The following is a 16,493-nucleotide window of genomic DNA, read 5'->3' as shown; positions in this document are numbered from 1 at the left end:
GCAGCATTGGCTCCTGAAGGAAAGGAATAAAAATAACAGTCATCAATAAAGTAGGTCGCCAGGGAGATCCGGCCCGACTGCTCAGCAGTCGGCCCGAATCTCGGGGACTACAGCCCGCGGGTGCGCTAGCGCGCCCCCATAGAGAAAAAAAGGGGGGACTTACTCCGGCTCTCCGCCAAGTCGGCGGTCCGCTTGCCCAGCTCTTCAACGTTACGGTTGAAGGCAGTGACGCGGAGGTTGTGGTAATCCTGCGACAAGCATTTCAGACAAAGTTAGTACCCAGAAGTTCATCAATTGGAGTTCCGGGCCGCCTGCTCAGCAGCCGGCCCGAAACTCAGGGACTACACCCAGTGGGTGCACTAGCGTGCCCCCACAGAGAGCAGCAAGAAAACAAAGACCAAAGGAAAAAAACATACCCGGACGGCTGCCCGCGACGCTAGGAACGCCTTGGTGCAACTCTAGGAACGCCCTCAGCACGGAGCTTCGCCTGGACGTCCAGGAGACCCCGGTTTAGCGGCCCTGTGCCGCCTCCTCGCACCCACCCAACAGGTGCGGCACTCGTCGCTTCGGCGTCTGGGGCCGCCGAGCTGGCGGTGCCGGCTTCCAGAGGGCGGGGTGCCGAAGTCGCCTTCTCCAGACGATGGCGCGTTGGCGAGCCGACTTGGAGGAATAGCCGCGCCACGGCCTCGTCTTCGGTCGGCGGCACCGGAGGGTCCGCTGGCTGCTCACCTTGCGCGCCTTCAGACGGCGGCGGAATGTGCGCGTCCGGAGTAGAGGGGTCACCGCCTTCCCTCTCCTCGACAAGGTTCTCCCGGCCGGCTTCTCCAGTTGGCCCCGTGAACTCTGGAGGCGGCGGCGCAGAGTTCAGCGGGGTGACAAGCAAGGCCGACTGGCGGCGTGCGGCTTCCTGAGCCTGCTGCTTCACCGCGGCGGCGGCTTCGGCCTCCACTAGTTTTTTCTTAGCGGAGGCCTCCGCCTTCTCCAGGCAGAGGGCCTCTTCTTCGTTGCGCCTCTCCTGCGCATTCCGCTCCGTCGCCTCCCGGAGGTCAGCAGCGGGGTCAATCCGCCGAGTGGTGGCGGACGTGTCTGCTGACCCCATGACGGAGGCAGCGGTGACCCGCTCAAGAGAGAGGGGAGCCCTGAAGAAAGAGGGGCAAGCAGAGACTGAGACAAATCACGAAGAAAGAATAAAACTTTGAAGACAGAATACTTACGCAGAGACCAACTGCGGCTTCTTCACTTCCTTACGGAAGCGGATGGCCTTCGCGGCTGCCTCGTCCCGCCGGGTCGCCGCAACCGAGCCCTTGGGTTTCTTCGGCCGACTGCCGAACAAGGTCGGCACGGCCCTGCGCTTCTTCCCGCCGCCTGGAGCGCCCGGCGCGGCAGAAGAGCCTGCGCCAGGCTGGATGGCTCCTAGCCGATGGCGAGGGGCGACTTCTCCCTCGGCGTTGTCTTCAGGCCAGTCGGCGAAGGTAGCCGAAGGCTTGAAGTCGCCTGCTGTCCCTGCTCCTCCCTCGGCGTCGTCTTCCAGAGCCGCCGCCCCCAGATCGGGGTCGTCGACGTCGCTCTCCGCCCGGTCGGTGACGAACTCACGGGCCGGCCCCGAAGTGCCGACTGGTGGGTGAAGAAGGGGATTCTAACCAAAGCCGATTGGTCAAAACAAAACTCGGCAAGAAGAAGACAATCTAAAGAAAGAAAAGGAAGGCGACTCACCACGGGCGGGGGGTTGGCGCGGGAGTACGGCTCCTTGCCGAATCGCCAGTCCTCCAGGAGCCTGCTGTCCGAGAGGTAGTTCACCATGAAGGCCACCTCTTCGTGAGGCATGTCCTTGGTGCACATCCGACTCGGGTCGCGGTGCCCGCTCATCTGGCATATCATGTGAGGGCGGCCTTGGAGTGGGAGAACTCAGCGCGAGACGAAGGCGGCCAGCAGGTCCGGACCAGTCAGACCCTCCGACTGCGTCAGCACTCGGAGTCGCGTGATGGCGCCGGTTCCCGCAGGCGTCAATGACCTGGCCCGGTACGACCAGTTGGGCAGTCTCCCAGCCGGCGGGCCGGCTTCAAAAGCCGGCAGATTAACCCAGTCGCCCCTCGTGGCGACGTTCCTGACGTAGAAGTAGGATCTCTGCCACATCTTCACCGACTTTATCAGCGAGATGGAGGGGAAGGGGTTGTCGGCTCCTGACCTTCGCACGGCGATGAAGGCGCCGCATTGAGCCGCCACGCCCGCGGCCTGGTTGCCGAGCTTGGAGAAGAAGAACTCCCCCCAGAGCTCGAGGGTGTGGAGGACTCCGAGGAAGCCTTTGCACAAGGCCACGAAGGCGGACAGCAGCACCACTGTGTTCGGGGTGAGGTGGTGCGGCTGGAGGCCGTAGAACTCCAAGAAAGACCGGAAAAAGCTGCTCGCCGGCAGCCCCAACCCGCGCAGGCAGTGCGAGCGGAAGATGACCCGCTCGCCCTCCTGCGGGGCGGGGGAAATCTCCCCCTCCGGCGCAAGACGCACCTGCACGCGATCCTCGCCGGGAAGCCGACGGGTCCGGCGGAGGAACTCAATGTGGTCTTCATGAATCTCGGAACCGTCCCAGGTGCCGGAACGCACTGGGGGAGGCGCGGCAGCGGAGGAAGAACTCATTGCGAGCTGTCGCCGCAGCGTTCGCCGGAGCTTGGGCGTGCGGCGGAGCGAAGAAGAGAAGAGGAAGGAGGAGTGCGAGGAGCTGCAAGCAGGAAGAGAGCGAGGAGTAGTGGGAAGGAGGGGCGCGCGTGCCCCCCTCTTCCCCCTACTTATAGCCTTGTGGGCTGCGAAGCCGGGGGGGCGGACGTGGGGATTTACTGCGCCCACAACCCCACGACCCCCATGATCCACGTAAAGTTACTGCGCGCAGTAACTCCACGGGAATCCCAACCGTCCACCGGGGCCGCAGTGGGGCCCACCAGTCAGCGAGACCTCGGGAGACGGCGGGAGAACCGCCAGTCGGACCCATCGGGAGTCGGCCCGGGGGAGTCGGCCGAGCCCTCCCCCGGGGCCCATGCGCCATTAATCAAGATGAGATGGGGAGTGGCCATAGTGATCGCCCGCCTCGCGGCGGGGCTGTTGCCACGACCCCATGACCAAGCCTGCGTCATCAGAAGCACGGCTACAGTAATCAGCGGCCGGCAAGACCCGCCCGCGGCGGACGCGGCCTGTCGGCTCCGTACCAGACCAGTCGGCGGGGCCCACCAGTCGGCGGGCCCCAGCAGTCGGCGGAGAGGTCGGAGGTCGGAGGCACTAATGGCTGGGCCTGCGCCCAGTCGAATTACCATTGTACCCCTGGGGGGTAGGCCTATATAAACCCCCCCAGGGCACCCATGCAAGGGGTTGGATCCCAGTAGTTCTAGACCATACCAGATAGAAGGAGAGAGCTAGCCTTGCCCTCTTCTACCACCAGAAACAGCTCAAGGAGCAACCGTGTAAACACTTGGCCATAGTGATCATGCGGAGACCCCGCAGAGCAGCAGTAGGGGTATTATCTCCCCGGAGAGCCCCGAAGCTGGGTAAGATTCGCCGGCGTGCATGTCTTCGCCTCATCCCGTTTCCAGGCACCGGCGACGTTCTACTCGCCCCCACCATGATAAGCCATCCGTTGGCATATGTCACACCAAACCCCCGACAGTCGGTGCTGGAGGAGTGTGGGCGACAGCTGAGGTAATGCGGCTACTAAAATTTGGGTAGAGGAATTGATGTGGGACGGGAGTGCCCAAGATCGCGGACGGTCCAATAAGAATATGCATGTATGATAATAAGGAAAAGTGACAGAACCGCCGATTTTTGCAGCGCTTAAGGTGGGTAGTTTGTTTTTATATTTCTAGCTAGCTGGTCCATCAATGAAAACATAGTATACAAATTAGCAACTTCCCATCGGGTCACCCATCCTTGGACTACTCCATCCCGAGCACGCTTAACTTCTACGTTCTATTCGACTAGGCTAGCGGATGGGAAGCAGCCACTTGCTGATAGGAATTGCCTCCTTGCCTTTAAGGCGTTTCACGCTGGTCACCCCATGGGGCCTACTCCCTCCTATCACACACATTTGTGCTTTTAGAAACTGTGTGCGATATTTACATGGCCGGTGTGTTGCCGCCTAGCCTTCAATGAGCACTGACACTGGTAGCGGGAAAACGATGGGAGAAGAGATAGGAAACCGATATGAGGAATGGCGGGAAATGGTAGCCTGCTTGGAAAACATAGTAGAGAAGGAAGCGCGAGCTAGCACATCGCATGCACATAGTGCTTACCCATGTACTGCATGTGCTATCGAAAGGGCTAAGGGTTGTCATTCGATCCATGGGGTTTGGGTTCTGGCCAATCAGAACACACGACTCAGATCGCGCGCGCAGCAAGGGGGAGGGGGCATCAGCCACGGTTTGGTAGGCACACGGCTTTCGTGAGTGAACCTTGTGCTATTTGAAAACATTTCGTGAGAAGAATCTCGATCTTTAAATCCCGGTAAATCCAAAACTCACTCGAAAATCATGAAACTTGGCATGGTGTCACAACATGGCACATATATGTCGAGGAATTTTTTTGTCCATTTTGGCGCAAGTTTTATTACAAGCCTCTTACAAACCGGAGCTTCTCTCAAAGAAGCCTCGTGGTTCCGATACGGAAACGTGTCCCCCTTGTCGGTGATACGGTAATCACTGCCTCTTTTCGCCTTGTATTTTCTTCTACGGGCAACATTGAATGACATGATATCCATGCTGAAATTTAAACTTATTCAGGATTCGTTTGGCCTTTTTATACACTAATTGAGTTTCCTAGGCATTTAATGTCCATAATTCAAATATGAACTTCAAATACATGCTCCAGTTCACCAAAATGGCTAGAAAAATTATACATGTGTTCTTGGGTGCAAGTTTAGGTCCCATGCCAGGAATGGGAACAAATTACAACCGTACTGGCGTCATGGATCGTCATCAAACATTTGGAATCTCGGTTTTTAAATCCTCGTAAATCCTAAAATCACCAAAAAGTCATGAAAGTTGGCATGGTGTCACGTCATGGCACATATATGTCGTGGTAAAAACATACTCCAATTTGGGCCAAACTTTATTACAAACCTCTAACAAACCGGAGCTTCTCTCAAAGAAGCCTCGTGGTTCCGATAGGGAAACGTGTTCCCCATGTGGGCGAAACATAATCGCTGCCTCTTTTCACCTTGTATTTTCTTCTACGGGCAACATGGAACGACATGATATCTGTGCTGAAATTTAAACTTATTCAGGGTTCGTTTTGCCTTTTTATACACTAATGAGTTTCCTAGGCATTTAATGTCCATAATTCAAATCTGAACTTCAAATACATGCTCCAGTTCACCAAAATGGCTAGAAAAATTATACATGTGTCCTTGGGTGCATGTTTAGGTCCCATGCCAGGAATGGGAATGAATTACAACCGTACCGGCGTCTTGGCTCATCCTCAAACATTTGGAATATCGGTTTTTAAATCCCCGTAAATCCTAAACTCACCAGAAAGTCATCAAAGGTGGCATGGTGTCACGTCATGGCACATATATGTCGTGATAAAAACATTGCCAATTTGGGTCAAGCTTTATTACAAACCTCTTACAAACCGGAGCCTGTCGCAAGAACCCTCGTGGTTTCGATAGGGAAACGTGTCCCCTTGTGGGCCAAACGATAATCGCTCCCTCTTGTAGCCTCGTATTTTCTTCTACATGCAATAGGGAACAACGGGATATTCACGCTGAACTTTGAAATTATTCGGGGTTCGTTTGACATTTTTTATTCATTAATTGCGTTTTCTAGGCATTTAATGTCCATAATTCAAATCCGAACTACAAATACATGCTCGAGTGCACCAAAATGGCTAGAAAAAACATACATGTGTCCTTGGGGTGCATGTTTAGATCCCATGGAACGAATGGGAATGAATTCAACCGTCTCGCCATCCTGGCTTGGCCACAAACATTGCGAAACTTGGTATTTAAATCTATGTAGATCCAAAACTCACCAGGAAACCATGAAACTTGGCATGGTGTCACTACATGGTACATATAATTGTGCAATTTGGTCAAAGCTATATTACAAGCCTCTACAAACCGAAGTTTCTTGCAACCCTCGTGGTTCCCGTAGGGAAACATGCCCCTTTTCTGGGCGAAACGATAATCGATGCCTCTTCTCACCTTGAACTTTGTTTTCTACAGGCAACATAGAATAACAGGAGTGTCGTGCTGAAATTTGAAACTGTTCAGGGTTTGTTTGGTCATTGTATATATTCATTAAGTTTTCTAGGCATTTAATGTAGTCCATAATTCAAATTTGAACTACAGGCACATGCTCCAGTGAAGCAAAATGGGTGGGAAATCGTACATTTGTCATTGGGTGCATGTTTAGGTCTGATTTAAGGAATGAGAATGAATTGCAAACTTCTGTCATCCTAAAACATTGAGAATCTCGGTTTTTAAATCCCAGTAAATCAAAAACTCACCAAAAAACATGAAACTTGGCATGGTTTCATGACATGGCACATATATGTCATGGTAAAAGAATCGTCCAGTTTGAGACAAGGCGCACACATTAATAGCCAACGAAGTCCTTTTTGAAACAAATAGCTGACACGTTACTATCGCAAACGGTTGTATTATATGAACCGTGTCAAAAATTTAACCATTCTCGGTGGCGTGCATGCAACTGTTTGATTATACGGGATGAGCGCGAGAAGTCTGCTGTGCAGGATCCATGGGACGCATGCGAGCAGTCCACTGCGTAGGCTCGACAGGACGCGTGCATCCTATCCACCTCGCAGGCTCAACGGGACACGTGCGAGCAGCAAGACCGCCCATGCTCACCGGGAAGCGAGCTCTTTGACCTCCATGCACCAGCCGCCGCCCGCCTCGCTCACAACTTCTCCATTAATGGGTTAATTAAAGCACCTGGACGGAGGGTGTTTTCTTATGAACCCATGGCAGCATTTGCTTTGTTCATGTTTTCAACTCGTATTCTGGCCTAATTTAAATTGCCACATAGTGCAACGAATAATACAATGACAAATAAAATGGCAACGGATAATACGACGACTAATTTACAATGGCGCAGATGATAATTGTCTTACATATTCCGGATAATTTAAAATGCCACATGTGGAAAATCTCGGAAGACATGGGGGCAAGAGAAGAAGGAAATCGCAGACAACAATCTGGGTCGCTACTGTCTCTACTCGTGGATGGATCACCGGGCGAGGACATCCTCCAGCTCCTTCTTCAATTCCTCACGACTTTGCTTGAAAGCAGCCACGGATTCCACAACCTCCTGCTCGCGCTTGATCCGGAGCTTCCTCAAGTCACCCATCAATTCCTCGATGACCGTTGTCAGCATCCCCGAGGCACTGCTCTACTCATGCAGCATCTTCCAGTCGGCGGCCTCCTCCTCCTTCTCGGCGAGCGCCTTGAGGAGCTTCGCATTGTCGCCCATGAGTTGCTCGACGAGGCCGGTCGCCTTTTCAACTGAGGCATCGCCGATCTCGAGCAGGTTCATCAAGCCGTCGACCAGCTCCTGTTGCTTAATGAGGCCAGCGAGAATGTCTTCATTGCTGGCCAAGGACTTCAGCAACGCCAGCTCGTCGCGATTGCCGACGCGGCGAGTGTGCTTCTGAGAGCCCTCGTGTGCCCGTGAGAGCTCGTTCGAGGGCTCCGCGGTGCACCGGGACATCTCTGCTGCTGCGGCTGCCGCTTCGCGGCGGGACCTCTCTAGTGCTTTCGTGGCCTTGGTCTTTGCTGCCTGGTTATATGTGCACCTGAAAATCCTCCTACTGGTCATGGCGGAACGACTTGACAGGAAAGACCAGTTTTGTGGGTGATAAGGAGAGGAAATGTGAAGTAATTTTCGAGTGGGTAGTTTTTATAGCCCGATGCTAAGTGTGAACACATATTAGTTTGATAGGTGTGAACATATTTGTAATTACTTATTGTGTTCTAATCTACAATGTGACGAGATACAAGTTTAAAATCTATTGATGGTTCTGGGCCTACAAAGCCCGGTCTGTTGTTCTGGCTCATCGCAAACAGTTCTTTTGGATCAACTGTATGCCACGCATCGGAAGCCCGAAACATGGGCCTGCGTTCTCGGATGTATGTGTACGTGTTTGCCAACTATCACACATGGTCAATATATCACCATCGTGTCCTATGTATGCGTCGTCGCGCCTCCCACTGGGTGCTAGAAGGTTGACCACGTGGTTGCTCGCTGTTGAGGCGGCCGCAGCACGCTCCGCCCTGAAGTCCCTGCACGCGCTCTGCTCACCATTGAGGCAAATTTACAATGGCAACGGTTAATAATTGTCTTACATGTTCATGATAATTTAAAATGCCACATGCGACAAGGCCCAGAGCACTCACTACCTACATATGCATACAATTATAATAAAATATAGGCTAAAAGGCTGAGTTGGCGGCCTTCCGACGATGGTCTTCTCGGACTCCATGATCAGCATAGCACCATTGCGGCCATTCACTCCAAGTGTCCCGACCCGCCTCCGCCTACGGAGTTGCTGGCGCTGGGAGGCTCTTGGGGCTGTTGGGCCTCTTCTAGAATTGCTTGACAGCGTGCAATCGCGCGCATGATATCTCCGCTGAACTGCTCCATTTCCATGTCTCTGGCCTGGTAGCAAATTCCGTCCATCACCGGCACCCTCAAGATATCACGTTGACGATGTTATACTTCATCGTGGACTTCAACTCCGCAAAGGATGCGCTCGAGCCTGGCCACCACATCATCGGGATCGAGATTGACATGGCTGCCGCGGGTAATGATGAAGCCGCAGGTTGCCTGTGTCTTGACTGAATCACAGAGGTCCTCTGTGCATTCCTTGCGGGGCATCAGGCTCTCGATGAGAACTGGTGACGGCGGCTCTTCGGGTGGGTCGTCGATTGTGTCACCGAGCAGCTCTGGATCTTTTGCATGGTGGATGGCAAACTGCTCATCACACCTCCTCTACAATATGTCGATTGTGCGTCCAAGGACTGTCACGCCGATATCGCTGCCGATGGGCCATGGTGCCTGCACCGGCTGATGAAGCTCTTGCTCCCCGACCTGCTCTGGCTCATTCTCCTCGCTGAAGATGTAACGCAGGTAGGGGTCGACGTTGAAGCTTTGTTCATTGCCTGGCATGCTTGGAATAACTAATGGTAGATGGGTGAGGACTAGATTTACGCAGAGTGTCACGATGGTGCGTTGCCGCCTGGGTTATATGCAGCAAGCCATTAGCTAGTGGCGGGAAGCCGATGAGGGAAGAGGCGTGGATTTTACAATTCACCCATGTGGAGCACGGGAAGACAAAGTGGACCACACACACAACCTGAATACCATATGCGGTGCCTCGTGTTATTTATCACACACGTGTTAACATAAGGAAATGTATGTGTAACTTACTAATCATCGCACATGAGTACTCGCAGGCGCATCGTGTGTGATACTCCTAGCCACCGCAACCAACTACTTTGCATTTTTCAAAAAACATTGTATGAACAGAATCGCACACGAAGTAACTATAGTAATTGTCTGTGTTATAATTTCTCATCACAAACATTTCATCTGAGTGGGTTGTTTGATGTGTATCACACACATCTTGTTTACACGAATCGTTTGTGTTCTTTTGGATCATCGCAAACAGTTCATCTATGTGAAGTGTATGTCGCATATCACACACATCTTGTTATGCTGAATCATTTGTGTTCACCTTGATCATCGCAAACGGTTCATTAGAGCGAACTGTATGTCGTATATTGCACACACATTGATATGGCTGACCATTTCTGTTGTTCTGACTCATCGCAAACAGTTCTTCTAGATCAATTGTATGGCCCGCATCACACACGTAACTAAAATCTGAACCGTGTTTGATGTCTCTGCCATCGCAAATGTTTTGCATCTTTTTTTATGGTTTTTTACATCCCCGTTTGCGATTAATGCATCGCACACAGTTTCGTTAAAGGGTCTCTGATCGTAGTGTCGCGTTAGTAGCATCCTGCAATAGTGTAGGCCTTTCTTGAATACCATTAATGCTTAAAATTTTGTGTTAAAGAAAAGGTTAGATGTAAGTTTGGTGATGTATCTCATGAGTTTAATTTCTCCAAGTTCAGTAGACAAACATATGAGAAAGAATTATCTAGTAAAGATGAAATTATTGGTCTTGCTTCTATTGTTGTACCTCCTTCTAATCCATTAGAACAGTATTTGCTAGACCATGAAAATGATGTGCATATGAATGAAATGAATGAAATAGATGAGATATTCCTTAAACAAGCACCTATCCTTAAACATAATTTGCCCGTCGAAACCTTGGGAGATCTTCTCCCACCTAAAAGTCACCTCATGTTTGAGTTAAAGATACTACCCGATACATTGAAATACCCTTATCTTGATGAAAATAAAATATATCCTATCATTATCAATGCTAACCTTTCAGAGCATGAAGAAAAGAGACTACTTAAAACTCTAAGGAAGCATCGCGTTGCAATTGGATACACTGATTTCAAGGGCATTAGTCCAAATTTATGTCAACACATGATTAATATGGAGCCAGATGCTAAACCAGTCTATGATCATCAATGTCATCTGAATCCTAAAACAGAGGATGTAGTAAGAACAACTTCTGGAGGCAGGTATAATTTATCCTATAGCTGATAGTAGATGGGTAAGTCATGTTCATTGTGTCCCTAAGAAAGGAGACATTACTGTTGTTCCTAACGATAAAAATGAACTTATCCCACAAAGAATTGTAATCGGTTATAAGATGGTGATTGATTTCAGGAAATTAAATAAAGCTAGTAAGAAACATCATATATTTTGACTTTTATTGATCAAATGTTAAAACAATTGTCTAAACATACGCACTTTTGCTTTCTAGATGGGTATTCTGGTTTCTCTCAAATATTTGTATCACAAGAAGATCAAGAAAAAAATACTTTTACTTGTCTCTATGGAACTTATGCTTATAGATGTATGCCTTTTGGTCTATGCAATGCACCTGGTACCTTTCAGAGATGTGTGACTCCTATATTCCCTGATTTTTGTGAAAAGATTGTTGAGGTATCCATGGACGATTTTTCCGCTTACATAACTTCTTTTGATGATTGCTTAAGAGAATCGAGTTCTACCTCCGACTCATCATCCAGGGAAAATTGCTCTATTGTGTCTGTTTTCTTCTTGGTTTTCTTTGAAGCCTTGATCTTTGCCCTGGCCTTTTTGGCCGGTTTATCTTGCAGTTTCTTCCTCCAGAAAGAAGAATCAGCCTGAAGAAAGCAAGTGATGATAAGGAGTGTGCAGTTTAGGCAAATAATGAATAAAGAAAATTGGCTTGGAACACTTACATCTGGAGCCGGGTTAAGAGTGCAGAAGGGGTTCAACCCCGTCTTGCTACAAATTTCTAAGCTTTCCTCGAGCAGCGTCTTAGTCATCTCTTTGACCTCTTTCTCTTCCAGACGCACTTGACAGTGACGCCGTGGGTCTTTGACATCGCAAGTGTATTTACACATTAAGCCGGGTCAGCGGCTCAAAGGTATGATCCTCCAAGCAACCCAGCATTAGACCAAATCAACCTGGTTAATCCATTAGCTAGCCGGGCTCTTACTTTCAAAAAGGTAGTGTCGGTGTCAAAACCGGCGGATCTCGGGTAGGGGGTCCCGAACTGTGCGTCTAGGCTGGATGGTAACAGAAGGCAGGGGGCACAATGTTTTACCCAGGTTCGGGCCCTCTTGATGGAGGTAAAACCCTACGTCCTGCTTGATTAATATTGATGATACGGGTAGTACAAGAGTAGATCTACCACGAGATCAGAGAGGCTAAACCCTAGAAGCTAGCCTATGGCATGATTGTATGTTATGGTTGTTCTCCTACGGACTAAAACCCTTCGGTTTATATAGGCACCGGAGAGGGTTAGGGTTAAACAAGGTCGGTTACAAAGGAGGAGATATCCATATCCGTATTGCCTAGCTTGCCTTCCACGCCAAGTAGAGTCCTATCCGGCCACGAGATGAAGTCTTCAATCTTGTATCTTCATTGTCTAACAGTCCGGCCAATGGAGATAGTCCGGCTGTCCGGAGACCCCCTAATCCAGGACTCCCTTAGTAGCCCCTGAACCAGGCTTCAATGACGATGAGTCCGGCGTGCAGTATTGCCTTCGGCATTGCAAGGCGGGTTCCTTCTCCGAATACATCACAGAAGAATTTGAATACGAGGATAGTGTCCGACCCTGGAAAATAAGTTCCACATACCACCGTAGAGAGAATAATATTTTCGCAAATCTAATTTGCTGACTTGTTTTGATAGTATGACATTATGTCATGGCCCAGTGATTATTCGAACCGTTTCCTTTAACTAGCCCTGCACATAACACGCGGCAGTTTTTCGACACGTCTTGTCAAAGCAGAGATCGTGTCCCCTTATTACGGGATTCTCATCAACACGGGCGTGGGTAACCCAACCGCGCCATCGATTACGGCACTTGGGGATAAGCGAGTTTTACCAGGCTAGTGGGGACGCTTAGTTTCGTCCGCCCATATAAAGGGATAAGGATTCACCTTTCTATCCATGCCTTCTTCCTCCTTTGCTCATCCGTTTTCGCACACTCGAGCTCTAGCGCCCAAGTCCGCACTTCTCACCTCAACCCTCTCCAACCATGTCCAGAGAGGGAGGCAGGTGGATGATCTCCTCCGTCACGGAGGGAGACATCAAGAAGCTGCGCGGAGCCGGATACTTAGCCGCGAATATCGCGCATCGGCTGCCCGCTGCGGGGCAGATCGTCCCTACCCGGAACCTCATGAGAGGGTAGTTTTCCTCCACCACTTCCTCCGCGTACTGGGGTTTCCCCTCCATCCATTCGTCCGTGGTCTCATGTTCTATTACGGGCTGGACTTTCATGATCTGGCCCCGAACTTCGTCCTCAACATTTTGGCGTTCATCGTCGTGTGTGAGGCTTTCCTCCACATCCGGCCCCACTTTGGCCTGTGGTTAAAGACCTTCAATATCAAGCCGAAGGTGGTACAAGGCCAACAAGCAGAATGCGGCGGAGCCATGGTGGGCAAGATGCCCAACATTATATGGCTTGAAGGCTCCTTCGTGGAGACAATAAAGGGATGGCAATCGGCATGGTTCTACATCACCGAGCCGCGCGACGCCAAATGGGCGGCAGCCCTCGAGTTTCGATCCGGATTCCCTACAAGGCTCACTTCCTGGAAAGAGAAGGGCTTGTCGTGGGGTTCATCGGTGGAGCTGGATGGACTCCAGAAATGTATCCGGAGTATGGCGAGCAAGAAGCTCAAGCTTGTCAACATAGTCCAAGTTATGCTCATCCGCCGGATCCTCCCGTGTCAACAACGGGATTTTACCTTGTGGGAATTCGACCCGGCCCGGCACCAGACTCTGAGCGAGCTCTTTGATACGATGCACAAGGACGCCTGGAAGGTGCTGTTCAAGGGCGCCGAGGTCCCTCCTTCTCTCACCGAGGACCGCGGACTAAGCGCAAAGCGCCTAGCGCGTTCGGTGAGTTCAATACGTCCCGTAGGACATTTATTTTCCCTAGCTTAATCATGCGCGGGGTCTAATCTCCATGCCTTTGACAGGACTGGGTGGAGACGTCAGGGCAGATTAACTGTCCGGCCCCTTTACCCAAACACACTGCGGGCGCTCTCCTGACGGAGATGCTGACTCCGGCGCCTTACAAGGTGCCGGAGAAGACGAAGAAGGCCAAGGGAACCCAAAAGAGTTCCCAGCGCCAGGTGTTATCGGACTCATTGTCCGATAACTCTGCGGCACACTCCTCCCCCGAAGACGAGGAGGAAGAAGAAGATGCTCCCCCTCTAGGCGGGGGAGACAAGAAAAGGAAGGCCGTCCTGACTATGGGGGCCGAAGGGTCCAAGAAGGGAAGGAATCTCCTTCCGGACAGCTCCACCATCACCGATGAAGACGAAGACGAGTGGTTGCCCAGGGGCATGCCCCTGGGGAGATCGTAAGTATTCGGATACCAGAGTAACTCATAGTATTCCTTTGTCGCACTGCTTTCCCTAACGCCGAACATAATTATGCAGGCCGCCACGAGCCAGTATCGATGTATCATCGGACTGCTCCCTGGGCTCGTCGGACATGGATAGCGATCCAGTCCCGACCGCCACCTCCCCTCATCCTGCTGACGACGCCGAGGTGCTGTCTCAAGAGGCATCGGGTCGAGGGGAGACAGTCCTGGAGGCGCCTCAAGGCGACCTTCCAGACTCCGGGAGCCGAGGGGACGGGGCCCCTGAGAGCTCCGACTTCAGCCCTCAGCCGAACATTGAGCCGGAACCTCTAGTGGTTCCGGGCTCAGGCAGGCGGCTTCCTTCTAAGAGGGGCAAGACGCCTGTGCCGGTGACCTCTGTCCATCCAGAGGCGCCGGACAATCTGCTGGAAGTGCTTCACAGCGCTTCTATCGACGAGGAGCACCGCACTATCATGAGTGCGGTGATCCAGAAGGTTCAGTCCGCCAAGAGCGGATTGACTGAAGCCTGTGCCAGCCTTCTAACAGGCTTTGAGGTAAGTGTTTTAAAATGTAGTAGAAATATTACCGCATAGACAACAGCCCCTGATGCTTTATTCAGTGTTCACAAAGAAAAGCTGAACAGAGGATCAAATAATATCGCAGGAGTCTAATATAAGTATGTCAATATTCATATGCAGGCTTTGCTGCTGGCGTCCACCGCACTGACTGCGGAGGTCCCCGTACTGAAGCAGGACCTCGAGGGGTCCAGGAAAGAGCTCGGCCTTGTCAAGAGGCAGCTCGAGGAGAACAAGGGTAAGTAATACCCTATCTATAGATATGTATGTATAAAAGAAGAAGCGATTGCAAAATAACAGGATCATCGTATATTCGCCAGGGGCCATGATCGAGGTAGAGACCCTGAAGCAAGCGCTAACCAAGGCCGAAGATAACGCGGCCAAGGAGCGCACCGAGCGAGAGAAGCACGAGGCTCGGGTGGGTGAGGTGCAGCAAGAGCTCCAGGCTCTCGTGGTGAAGCACGAGGCATTGGAGCTTGACTCAAAGACGCAGGAGTCTGAGCTTGCTACAGCCCTCGAGAGCGCAAAAAGTGCCAAGGCCGAAGCCCAAAGGGCCCTCTAGGAGATCGACGCAATGAAGAAGATAGTGGCGGGTAAGGCTTTCTATATGCAAAGCAAGCATGTAAAAGTAAATTACCGATTACTTACCCGAATCCGAAGCTCTCCAGGAGCATTCGCAGATTTGCCCCGCAGCGTGTCCGATGCCGCACAATTTTACCAGGCCGAGGATGGAAGCTCAACAGAGAAGCTGTTCTGGTCTCAGTATACTGAGGCCGAACACCCAGTGCCATTGAGCGACCAGCTGAAGCAGATGGTCAAGCTACATAAGGCGGCCGATTAGGCCATGAAGGGCTTTATAGTCCGGCTGTGGCCTGGCGACGCCCTTCCGAATAGCTTCTTCGGCCTGGTGAGGCGGCTTGCGGATGCCTGTCCGTGGCTAGAGGTTGTCAAGCGATCTGTCTGCATTGAGGGTGCACACCGGGCTTTTGCCCGTGTGAAATTGCAGTGGGTCAAGCTAGACGCCATGAAGCTGATCAAGGAGGGGCCGCCGGAGGGCAAGGAGCACTGCCACCCCAAGATGTACTACGAGGGTGTTCTGCCGGGTGCCCGTCTCATAGCGGACCAGTGTTCAAAAGATGTAATATTTGAGTGAGACTTGCTCGTTTTATCCTGTATTTATGAAAATTGTTTCATATGCGCTATGCAATGCTTGTTTGAATTTAAAATATTACCTTCTGTTTGGCCGTTTATCAATCTGACAGATGGCTAGTCCTCGGCTTCTGCCCCCATGCCACGAGTGCTGGGGTGTTCGGGATAAACCTGAGCACTCTTGTTCCCATATTTGGGTCCTTCGAGGGAGGTGCTCGGCACAACGAACAAGGCAACCGGACTAATAATGCTTTATCACTCTCACTTAGCCATAGAATTCTAGAAAATGCGGTTCGCCCGAGCAGCGCATGATAACCACTGCGGAGCGGGATTATGTCGAAGATTAACTCTTCGCTTCGAAAGTTATCCGGGGATCCGAAGACCACTTCCAGTGTAATTGAGCCTGTGCAATGGGCCTCTACACCTGGAATGACACCTTTAAAGGTCGTTTTTGTGGGTTTGATCCTTGAGGGTTATATACCCATTTTGCGCACTGTGTCCTGATAAAGCAGGTTCAGGCTGCTACCGCCATCCATAAGGACTCGAGTGAGGTGAAATCCGTCAATGATTGGGTCTAGGACCAGTGCGGCGAATCCGCCATGACGGATACTAGTGGGGTGGTCCCTGCGATCGAAGGTGATCGGACAAGAGGACCAAGGGTTGAACTTTGGGGTGACCGGCTCCAACGCATATACGTCCCTAAGCGCACGCTTCCACTCCCTCTTGGGGATGTGGGTTGCGTATATCATGTTCACCATCCGCACTTGT

Source organism: Triticum urartu, chromosome 4A (assembly GCF_056163025.1).
Source record: "Triticum urartu cultivar PI428250 chromosome 4A, HENAU_Tu73, whole genome shotgun sequence".
Taxonomy (NCBI): domain Eukaryota; kingdom Viridiplantae; phylum Streptophyta; class Magnoliopsida; order Poales; family Poaceae; genus Triticum; species Triticum urartu.
Note: the sequence above shows the minus strand (reverse complement) of the source record.